Source organism: Vulpes vulpes, chromosome 6 (genome assembly GCF_048418805.1).
Source record: "Vulpes vulpes isolate BD-2025 chromosome 6, VulVul3, whole genome shotgun sequence".
In the NCBI taxonomy this organism is placed as follows: Eukaryota; Metazoa; Chordata; class Mammalia; order Carnivora; family Canidae; genus Vulpes; species Vulpes vulpes.
Window position 1 is genome coordinate 131692763 of NC_132785.1, and position 12345 is coordinate 131705107.

General features: G+C 39.9%; 1 pseudogene and 2 gene segments (V, D, J or C); all 3 read right to left on the bottom strand.

Annotated features, from left to right (window-relative positions):
* LOC112930265 (immunoglobulin alpha-2 heavy chain-like) overlaps positions 1–12345 on the bottom strand; it is a 1136867-nt gene that overhangs the window by 786795 nt on the left and 337727 nt on the right.
* LOC112930321 (immunoglobulin gamma-1 heavy chain-like) overlaps positions 1–12345 on the bottom strand; it is a 931325-nt gene that overhangs the window by 645270 nt on the left and 273710 nt on the right.
* On the bottom strand, positions 8191–9411 carry LOC140599437 (V-type proton ATPase subunit E 1 pseudogene; annotated as a pseudogene).

The following is a 12345-nucleotide window of genomic DNA, read 5'->3' on the forward strand; positions in this document are numbered from 1 at the left end:
AGTCCATGGTATTTTGATAGGGATTGTATTAAACGTGTAAATTGCCCTGGGTAACATTGACATTTTCACAATATTAATTCTGCCAATCCATGAGCATGGAATATTTTTCCATTTCTTTGTGTCTTCCTCAGTTTCTTTTAGAAGTGTTCTATAGTTTTTAGGGTATAGATCCTTTACCTCTTTGGTTAGGTTTATTCCTAGGTATCTTATGCTTTTGGGTGCAATTGTAAATGGGGTAGACTCCTTAATTTCTTTTTCTTCAGTCTCATTGTTAGTGTATAGAAATGTCACTGATTTCTGGGCATTGATCTTGTATCCTGCCATGCTGCCAAATTGCTGTATGAGTTCTAGCAATCTTGGCATGGAGTTTTTTGGGTTTTCTATGTAGAGTATCATGTCAACAACGAAGAGGTAGAGTTTGACTTCTTCTTTGCCAATTTAAATGCCTTTAATGTCTTTTTGTTGTCTGATTGCTGAGGCGAGGAATTCCAGTACTACGTTGAATAGCAGTGGTGAGAGTGGACATCCCTGTCTTGTTCCTGATCTTAGGGGAAAGGCTCCCAGTGCTTCCCCATTGAGAATGATATTTGCTGTGGGTTTTTCATAGATGGCTTTTAAGATGTTGAGGAATGTTCCCTCTATCCCTAAACTCTGAAGAGTTTTGATCAGGAATGGATACTGTGTTTTGTCAAATGCTTTCTCTGCATCTAATGAGAGGATCATAGGGTTCTTGGTTTTTCTCTTGCTGATATGATGAATCACATTGATTGTTTTACAAGTGTTGAACCAGCCTTGTGTCCCGGGGATAAATCCTACTTGGTCATGGTGAATAATTTTCTTTTTTCTTTTTTTATAAATTAGTTTTTATTGGTGTTCAATTTACCAACATACAGAAAAACACCCAGTGCTCATTCCGTCAAGTGTCCACCTCAGTGCCCGTCACCCATTCCCCTCCAACACCCGCCCTCCTCCCCTTCCACCACCCCTAGTTCATTTCCCAGGGTTAGGAGTCTTTATGTTCTGTCTCCCTTCCTGATATTTCCCAACATTTCTTTTCCCTTCCTTTATATTCCCTTTCACTATTATTTATATTCCTCAAATGAATGAGAACATACACTGTTTGTCCTTCTCCGATTGACTTATTTCCTTAATGTACTGTTGGATCCTATTGGCTAGTGTCTTGTTGAGAATTTTTGTAAAGGAAAACCTCTTGATCACTGTTTTAGTCAATACAGGTAACAGAAAGATATCTAAACTGGACTGTAAAACAATGATATAAAGTATAAAAGGTGGACTTGAAGAAAGGATAGAAGACAATAGAGGTTCCATTTCTGCTGAGATAATTGAGCTATAATTGATTCTGGCCAAATTAAAAGTAATATAATCAAGATGCTACCCAAAATGGAGCTCATAAAATGATGATGTAAGAAATGGAGGTGTAAGTCAGCATTAGGGAAGATAAATTATGAAAAATAATGACTGAGAAAAAGCTGAAACAATGTTAAACAACCAAAGATGAAGATTTTCAAAAAATCAGCAAATTTTGAAACAATAACATTCCTAAGATAGAAGACCCTAGGAGGGCAGAGAGAAAAAGGGGCAGATGATTTATTCCATGAAATAGTAAGTGAAAAGCTCCCTAATCACAAATTACACAGACATCAACATACAAGAAGTACAGATACTCACATGAGATTTAACAAAATAGAACTTCTCCAAGGAATTACATAGTTAAACTCACAAAAGATTCAGACAATAAAGGAGTCTGAAAAGCATCAAGCAAACTGCTCTCATGACCCTCACAGCCATCATTCTATCAGCATCTGGAAGATGATGCTCAGACTCAGGTCCCACAGGGTCAGCAAATCCCCTTTCCCTGGAAAGGTTGATAAATCACCATCCTTATACTAAAGTTCCACAATCTCCCAGCCCCCTGACTGCCTGTAAAGGTTCTCACTCCGTGTGTCCACTGGGTCTTGTTCACACAGAGTCCTAGGATTGTCCACAGGTTCCTCCTCTCTGTAGGAGTGAACATGTGAGGGATCCCTGGGTGGCACAGCGGTTTGGCGCCTGCCTTTGGCCCAGGGCGGGATCCTGGAGATCTGGGATCAAGTCCCACGTCAGGCTCCCGGTCCATGGAGCCTGCTTCTCCCTCTGCCTGTGTCTCTGCCTCTCTCTCTCACTGGGTGCCTATCATAAATAAATAAAAATTAAAAAAAAAAAGGAGTGAACATGTGAGAAATCCACCCTTTACCTCATGGATGGAAGTTATCAGGGACTTTTCATGACAAATGCAGCAGGAAAAACCATAGCATCAGTGAATGGGGTCCACGTGTCACTAGTGTCTTTTCCTGTGCCCCCTGCTGGAACATCATACATGGACTGGGTGGATTAAAAAACAGACACTCATTCCCACAGTTCTGGAGTCTGGGAAGCCTGAGTTCCAGCTGCAGGCAGATGTGGTGTCTGGAGAGAGTCCATATTTTATCATATCCTTTCAATTATTCCCTCACATGGGGACAAGAGAATGGAGGTTTCCCTGTCCTGGCATATAAGGGGCCTTATCCAGACATGACACTGCACCTCCTGACCTGAGTGCTCACATAAAGCCCCACCTGCTCCCCTCATTACATGGGCTTATGATTCAACATGGGGATGGTAGAGGTCACACAGTTTGAGCAATATCAACACCTGAAGGATCCATGAGTTATTCCCTCCAGATGGAAAGTCTTCCAATCCAGCTCCTCACCCTGAGGATCCTCAGGGATCCAGTAGAAGATTATGGTCCATGTGTGAACTGTGTGCACACATGACCTTCAGAACCAGCTGATGACCTTGAGTAGAGGACAGCTTCGAGCTGAGTCTGGGTAAGACCTCAGGTGTCTTCTATTTCATGCTTTTTGCTGTTTTCATGATATCACTTTACTCATTTTCCAATATTTCAGATAGTTTCTCTCTACTTGGATTTTGGCTACTTTTACTGGTTGACCTCAAATTCACCATTCTCAACATGGATATATTTGTAATTATTTCATATTTAGTCCCAAGTGTAATCAAGTCTAAGCATATGTGTGTTATCTCCATATATCAATAGTTGCTTCCTAAAAAAAAAAAAAAAAAAGAAATCCGAATGGAATAGGTAAACACAGAATCATGTGTCCAGAGAGTCTCCCTGGGGAAATTGCTCCATGGACAGGAAACCCAGACCCCGACAGGAAACCTGCCCAGAACCTCCATCTGCACCTGCTCCCGGGCCTTCAAGACAGAAGTGGTGAGGAGTGTGCACCCCCTGGTGGTCCCAATGCCCTTCTACACGGAGGTTTGTGTCTGGGCTCACACTGATGTCCCCTCACTGTGTCCCTCGCACAGTAATACACGGCCGTGTCCTCGGCTCTCAGGCTGTTCATCTGCAGATACAGCGTGTTCTTGGCGTTGTCTCTGGAGATGGTGAATCAGCCCTTCACAGCGTCTGCGTAGCTTGGGCTACTTCCACTAGGATAAATCCATGTGACCCACTGCAGCCCCTTCCCTGGAGCCTGTCGGACCCAGCCCATGTGGTAGTTACTGAAGGTGAATCCGAAGCCACACAGGAGAGTCTCAGGGACCCCCCAGGGTTCACCAGGTCTCCCCCAGACTCCACCAGCTGCTCCTCACCCTGGACACCTGCAGACACAAGACATCCTGGTCAGGACACTGTCCCACATCCCCTGTTTCTCTCACTCACCTCCACTCACATACTCAAAGTTTCTTGTTCTCCATGAATTACCTTTAAAAATCGCGACAAGGAAAACCCAGCTGAGCACTAACTTCATGGTGAGTTGTCTGTATTCTGTCCTGATCCTGGATCGGGGTCACCTGAGAATCCTGAACTGGGGATCCTCTCCAGGCTGCAGGGTCCTTGCTGGGATGGTTTTATGAGTGGAGGGAGGGTCTAATTTGCATCTCCTCTGACTATATAAGCAACTCCAAACTTAAAATCCATCTTTACACGTTATAAAGAAGGATTACTTCAAAATGCTAGATCACTTTGTGTAGATCACACTGTGACTATATGATGTTCAAATTTACCAATGTACTTATCTTTGAATTTCTCTGTGGCCTTTTTTACACTTTCATTAATATAGTTCATTTTTAGTAGAGTATTTCATCTACTTAGTAAAACTTAAGCAAAATTATTTATTTTTGATGCCTGTCTATATTATTTTATTTATTTATTTTTTAATTTTTATGATAGTCACACACACACAGAGAGAGAGAGAGAGAGAGAGAGAGAGAGAGAGGCAGAGACACAGGCAGAGGGAGTAGCAGGCTCCATGCACCAGAGCCCGACATGGGATTTGATCCCGGGTCTCCAGGATCGTGCCCTGGGCCAAAGGCAGGCGCCAAACCGCTGTGCCACCCAGGGATCCTTGATACCTCTCTAACTGGGATTATTTTTTTTTAACTCAATCTTTGTCTTTTATTTTAATAAATTTATTTTTTATTGGTGTTCAATTTGTCAACATACAGAATAGCATCCAGTGCTCATCCCGTCAAGTGCCCACCTCAGTGTCTGCCACACAGTCATCCCCACCCCCCATCCCCCTCCCCTTCCATCAACCCTAGTTCGTTTCCCAGAGTTAGGAGTCTTTCATGTTCTGTCTCCCTTTCTGATATTTCCCACTTATATTTTCTCCTTTCCCCTTTATTCCCTTTCACTATTTTTTATATTCCCCAAATGAATGAGACCATATAATGTTTGTCCTTCTCCAATTGACTTATTTCACTCAGCATAATACCCTCCAGTTCCATCCACGTCGAAGCAAATGGTGGGAGATGGAAAAATATTCCATGCTCATGGATTGGAAGAATTAATATCGTGAAAATGTCAATGTTACCCAGGGCAATTTACACGTTTAATGCAATCCCTATCAAAATACCATGGACTTTCTTCAGAGAGTTGGAACAAATTATTTTAAGATTTGTGGGGAATCAGAAAAGACCCTGAATAGCCAGGGGAATTTTAAAAAAGAAAACCATATCTGGGGGCATCACAATGCCAGATTTCAGGTTGTACTACAAAGCTGTGGTCATCGAGACAGTGTGGTCCTGGCACAAAACCAGACACATAGATCAATGGAACAGAATAGAGAATCCAGAAGTGGACCCTCAACTTTATGGTCAACTGTTATTCGATCAAGGAGGATAGACTATCCACTGGAAGAAAGACAGTCTCTTCAATAAATGGTGCTGGGAAAATTGGACAGACACATGCAGAAGAATGAAACTAGACCACTCTCTTTCACCAGACACAAAGATAAACTAAAAATGGATTGAAGGTCTAAACGTAAGACAAGATTCCATCCCAGATTCCAAAATCCCAGAGGAGAACACAGGCAACACCCTTTTTGAACTCGGCCACAGTAACTTCTTGCAAGATACATCCACGAAGGCAAGAGAAAGAAAAGCAAAAATGAACTATTGGAACTTCACCAAGATAAGAAGATTTTGCACAGCAAAGGATACAGTCAACAAATCTAACTGGGATTATCTCATTAATTTCATATAAATAACTTGTTGGTGTATAGAAACAGCTTTATTGAATATGTTGATTTTATATCCTGGATTTTCCCTGAGTTCATCAGTTAGTTCTAAGTGGTTTTGTGAGGCTTGTCTTCATTCAATATGTATAAGAATTTTCAGGGATCCCTGGGTGGCGCAGCGGTTTGGCGCCTGCCTTTGGCCCAGGGCGCGATCCTGGAGACCCGGGATCGAATCCCACGTCGGGCTCCCGGTGCATGGAGCCTGCTTCTCCCTCTGCCTGTGTCTCTGCCTCTCTCTCTCTCTCTGTGACTATCATAAATAAATAAAAATTAAAAAATATATATCTATTAAAAAAAAGAATTTTCATAAGCATGCAATTTATTTTTCTTCCTGTTTACTGATTAAATATCTTTTTTTATTACATAATTTCTCTGGTAATCTTCGAGTTAGGGGCAATTTTTTCCCTCCTTGTTGTCAAATTTTTTGTCTTTTCTAATATTTTGGATTATATAAGGCAGACCTAAGGAAGAAAAAGTATTTCATCTTACATGTGGATGAGCTACCTACTATATGGTGTGAAGTGGAATCTTGTAATAGGACAGTATGTCTGTTCATGGCTTCTACTGTTTCTGAAGTTTTGTTTTGTTTGTTTAGGTGGGTGTTGAGTTTGATAAGCTCAATGTATATTTTGGATTCCAGACCTTAAATAGATAAGACATTTCCAAGTATCTTCTCCCATTCTGTAGGTTGACTTTTAGTTACTTTGAGTGATTCCTTTGCTGTGAAAATGCTCTTTCCTTGATGAAGTCCCCATGGTTCATTTTCCTTTCCTTTCTCTTGCCTCTGGAGACACGTCTAGAAGTGGTTGCAGCTGAGGTAGAAAAGGTGCTGCCGGTGTCATTAGGAGTCTGATGGTATCTTGCCTCATACTTAGGTCTTTCATCAACTTTGAGTTTATGTTTGTGAATGTTGTAAGAAAAGTGTTCCCATTCATTCTTCTGCATGTGGCTCTTCAATATTCCCAACACCATTTGTTGAAGAGACTTTCTTTTTTCCATTGGATATTCTTTCCTGCTTTGTCAAGATTTTTTGACCATAGAGTTCAGAGTCCATTTCTGGGTTCTCAAACTGTTCTATTTATCTATATATCTTTATTTGTGTCAGTGCCATACTGTCCTGATTATCACAATGTTGTAATTTACCTTGGCAACCAGAATAGTGATGCCTCCAGCTTTGCTTCACTTTTTCAGGATTGCTTTGGCTATTTGAGGTGTTTGTGGTTCCCTACAATTTTTAGAATTTTTTTCTTTAACTCTGTGAACAATGCTGGTGGTATTTTTATATGGATCGCTTTGAATGTGTAGCTTGCTCTTAGTAGTATAGATATTTCATCAATATTTATTCTTCTAATCTATGAGAATCAATACTTTCTATCTACCTGTGTCTTCCTTACTGTCTTTCAGAAGTGTTCTGGAATGTTTAGACTATACATCCATCCTTCTTTGGTAAGGATCATTCCTCATTATCTGATGATTTCTGGTGTAATTATAAATTGCATCCAGTCCTTGATTTTCTTTTTTTCTGTTTCATTTACACTATAGAGAAAGCCACTGACTTCCTTGTATTGATTTTATATGCTCGGATTTTGCTGAATCCCGGTATCAGTTCTAGCAATTTTTCGATGGAGTGTTCGGGATTTGTAGGTAAATTACCTGTTGTATGTGAAGAGTCAAAGTTTGACTTTTTCTTTGCTGATTTATATGGTTTTTACTTCTTTTTTTTTCTGACTGCTGAGGCTAAGACTTATAGTACTATGGTGAAGAACAGTTGTGACAGTGGGCATCCCTGTCCTGTTCCTGATTTTATGGGAAAATTTCTCAATTTTTCCCTATTGAGGATGACTTTTCTGTGTGTCTTCTGTAGTTGGCTTTTATGATGTAGAGTATGTTCCCATATCCCTATACAGTAGAAGGTTTTTTATCAGGAAATAATAATCTCTTTTGCCATATGATTTTTGAGCATCAGTTGAGAAGATAAAATGGTTCATATCCTTTTCTGTTATTAATGAGATACATCACACTGATTGATATGCAGACGCTGAACCACACTTGCAGAACAGAAATTAGCCCATTTGGCCTTGGTGTGTTTTCCTTTTAATGTGCTGTTGGATCCTGTTGTTTATGATGTTTGTGGGAATCTTGCATCCATATTCATCAAAGATATTGGTTTGTAATTCTGCCTTTCAGTTGGATCTTTGTCTGCTTTTGAGGTCAAGGTAATGCTGACCTCTAAGAATGAGTTTGGAAGTTTCCTTTAATTTCTATTTTTGGAACAGTTTCAGACATATAGGTATTAATTCTTTTAAAATGCTTGTTGCATTCCCATGGGCAGCCATTTGTGCTTGGGATTTTGATCGTTAGAAGACTTTTAAGTATGTTTGATTTTCATTTCCTGGTTTTGGATCTGTACAGCTTTTCCATTCATTTCTGTTTCAGATTTAGTTGTTTGTACATTTATAGGAAGGCATCCATTTGTTCCAGATTGCCAAATTTATTGGCATGTTACTGCTCATAATATGCATTCTTTTAATAATTTATTTTTCATTTATTTATTCAATATTTTATTTTATTTATTTTATATTTATATAAATTTATTTTTTATTTTTTTATTTTTTTAAACCTTTTGTTTTAATAAATAAGACATATTCATGGCTTAGGTTTTAAATCACATTTACAGATGAGGAACACTTCTAGGCCCAAACAGGTTAACGGTGAAGCGACTACTGCTGGGAGGAATGCATGGCCCCCATGCACTTTAAGCCTAAGAGCAAAGACTTCATGTCAGAGATCACCGTACACATCCCCTCTAGGCTCAAGAACTGGAAGACTGGAGGAAGAGCAGAGACTTGGTGAAGCTCCTGTGACCACCATCTGATACCCTCACCTTCACACTACACAAGCCGATGAAAGTTGTGCTACTTTTAGATAAGCTAAGAAGGAACTTTCCTGATTATATGAAGTGACACTTTCTCTATTGTTAACAATTAGGATAAGGGCATTAGCTACACAGAGTATCCACTGACAAATACAGACTATGAGAACAGGGAAGAGGAAGCCACACAGATATCTCATTTCTTCAAATGTCAGAAACTTCCACACCACAGCAGGAGAGCAGTGGATGAACTCTACCTCTCCCAAAGGTTTAGTCCAAAAACTTCCTGTTGGCATTTGCACCAAATAAGGCTCCCCGTACTTCTGGCATCATCTGCTGGGCTATGAGGTCCAGCCGGCTTTCTAGAGTATTGGAAACCTTTATTTTACAATCCCCATTATAGATCTCCACTCCACCAGCTATTTCCTCAGGCCGGTAGGATTCCTGATCAATTTGGACATCAACATCTTTTTTGGTGGCAATTTTATACATAGGAATTGCTTTTTGCACTGCAGCCTTTACCAGAGGGAAATCCTGTTTCCTGCAATGAACAATCATTCGGGGCTCCAACAGTTGGTACAAACCCTGGAGGACCAGTCCATCCAGCAGCACTTGGTACCTGGTTGTATCTTTTACCACTTTGCTGAGTCTCTGTTTTGCTTCATTTAGTAGGTCTGTAATAAGGTCATCTCTTGCTCTGAGGACTTTGAGCCTTGCTTGATTCATCAAATTAGACATCTGAATTTTCTTCTGCTGCTCAATCTGCTTTTCTTTCTTCTCATAGTATTCCATAATCTTTAGTCTTTGGGTTTGCACAGGACGACCTTTCTCAATGTTGAACTCTTCCTCTGCCTTCGCATCTATTTCCTCTGCTTTCTCGTTGGCTTCTTGTTCAATAGAAGTCATCATATGCTTAATCTGCTTCTGCACGTTGGCATCGCTGAGGGCCATGGCGAAAGCTGTGCTAGGCCAGAAGGCTGCTGGCTCGAGCTTAGCCTGGAAGGCGACAGCAGAAAGCAGGAAAAGCAAATTTATTTTTTATTGATGTTCAATTTGCCAACATATAGAATAACACACAGTGCTCATCCCATTAAGTGGCTCTCCTCAGAGCCCGTCACCCAGTCACCCCCACACCCACCCACCTCCCCTTCCATCACCCCTAGTTAGTTTCCCAGAGTTAGGAGTCTCTCATGTTCTGTCTCCCTTTCTGATATATCCCACTCATTTTCCTCCTTTCCCCTTTATTCCCTTTCACTATTTTATTTAACTTCATTTTGCCAACATACAGTAACCCCAAGTGCTCATTTCATCACGTGCCCTCCTTAGTGTCCGTCACCGTGGTACCAAGTCCCACCACCCACCTCCCCTTCTGCAACCCTTTGAGTTCGAGAGATAGGAGTCTCTCATGTTTTGTCTTCCTCTCTAATTTATCCTTACTCAGTTTTCCTCCTTCCCCTGTGATACCTTTCACTATTTCTTATGTTCCACATATGATGAAACCATGATGATTGTCCATCTCTGATTGACTTATTTCACTCAACGTAATACTCCCTAGGTGCATCCATTTTGATGGAAATGGTAACTATTGATTCTTTCTGATGGCTGAGAAATATCCCTTTGTATATATAAACCGTATCATCCTTATCCATTTATCTCTCAAAGGACATCGTGGCTACCCCCAGAATTTCACTATTGTGGACATTGCTGCTATGAATATCGGGATGCAGATGCCCTGATTTTTCATTGTATCTGTATCTTAGGGATAAAACCCCAGCAGATCAATTGCTGGGATATAGAGTAGTTCTATTTTAACTCTTTGAGAACTTCCACAGAGTTTTCCAGAGTGGTTGTACAAGTTCACATTCCCACCAACAGTGCAAGAGGGTTCCCCCTTCTCCACATCCTCTCTAGGATTTGTTGTTACCTGTCTTGTTAATTTTCACTGATGTGAGATGGTATCTCCTTGTGTTTTAGAAGTGTTTTTCCCTGGTAGCAAGTGATATGGAAGGTTTTTTCATGTGCTTGTTGGCCATGTGTAGGTTTTGTTCAGGGAAATTTCTGTTCATGTTTTCTTCCCATTTCTTGACTGGATTCCTTATTTCTTGGGTGATGAGTTTTAATAAGTTCCTTATACATGTTGGCTACAAGCCCTTTGTCTGATATGTCATTTGCTAATATCTTCTCCCTTCTGTAGCTTGTGTTTTAGTTTTGTTGATAGTTTCCTTTGCTTTGAAGAATATTTGTATCTTGATGGTGCTCCCAGAATTCATTTTTGTTTCCCTTGCTGTTATATATATATATATATATATATATATATATATATATATATATATATATATCATATATATCATGCAACAAATTGCCATGGTTAAGTTCAAAATAGTTGTTCCCTGTCTTCTCCTCAGAGATTTAGATGGATTTTTGTCTCACATTTAGATCTTTTAACCATTTGGACTTTATCTTTTTGTCTGGTGTAACAGAATGGTCCAATTTAATTCTTCTGCAGGGGTATGTACAATTTTCCCCACACCAAGTATTTTTACTATTTTGTTGAAGATTATTTGTCCATACAGTTGAAGGTCCATTTCTGGGTTATCTACTCTGTTCCATTTATCTGCTATTTGCATATTTTTGATTGGAGTTTGATTTGCCAACATATAGCATAACACCCAGTGCTAATTCCGTCAAGTGCCCCCCCTCAGTGCCCATCACCCAGTCACCCAGTCCCTCCCCACCTCCCCTTCCACTATCCTTGTTCATTTCCCAGAGTTCGGAGTCTCTCATGTTCTATCTCCCTCTCTGATTTTTCCCACTTGTTTTCTCTCCTTTCCCCTATAATCCCTTTCAAAGGAATATTACTCAGCCATTAGAAATGATGAATACCCACCATTTGCTTCAACGTGGATAGAACTGGAGTGTATTATGCTGAGTGAAGTAAGTCAATTGGAGAAGGACAAACACCATATGGTTTCTTCTCCAATTTTATACAAACCTTAGGATTATTTGTTCCATCCCTTGGAAGAAAGCTCATGGTATTTTGATAGAGATTGCATTGAATGTATAAATTGCCCTGAGTAACATAGACATTTTCACAATATTTATTCATCTGATCCTTGAGCATGGAATGTTTTTCCATCTTTTTGAATTTCTTTGATTTCTTTCATAACTGTTCTGTAGATTTAGAGATCACATCCTTTACCTCATTGGTTAGGCTTATTCGTAGGTATCTTATGGTTGGGTGCCATTGTAAATGGGATCAGATCTCTAATTTCCCTTTCTTCAATCTCATTGTTAGTGTGTAGAAATGCAGCTGCCTTCTCTGCATTGGTTTTGTTTCCTGCCAAGTCACTAACTTTGTGAGTTCTGGAATCTTAGGTGGTATATTTTGGAGATTTATACAAATTATGATGCCCTTTGCATAGAGGGAGAGTTTGATTCCTTCTTTGCCATTTTGAACGCCTTTTATTTATTTTGTTGTCTGCTGAGTCTAGGAATTCTACTTCTATGATGAACAGAAACTGTGATATTGGACATCCTTGGTGTTTTCTTGAACTTAGGGAAAGTTCTGATTTCCCCACTGAGAATGATATTCACTGTGAAATATCCTAGATAGGTTTTATTATATTAAAGAATGTTCTCTCTATCTTTCAATTTGAAGGTTTTAATCAGGAATGTAGGCTGTATTTTGGCAAAACAAAAGTAGAGCTATCCTGCAAACTAGCAATTGCACTACTGAGTATTTATCACAAGATACAGATGTGAAAAAATGGGACACCTGCCCCCCAATGTTTAAAGCAGTAATGCCAGCAATAGCCAAATTGTGGAAGAAGCTGTGATGTCATTCAACAGAATAATGGATAAAGATTATATGGCTTATATATACACAATAGA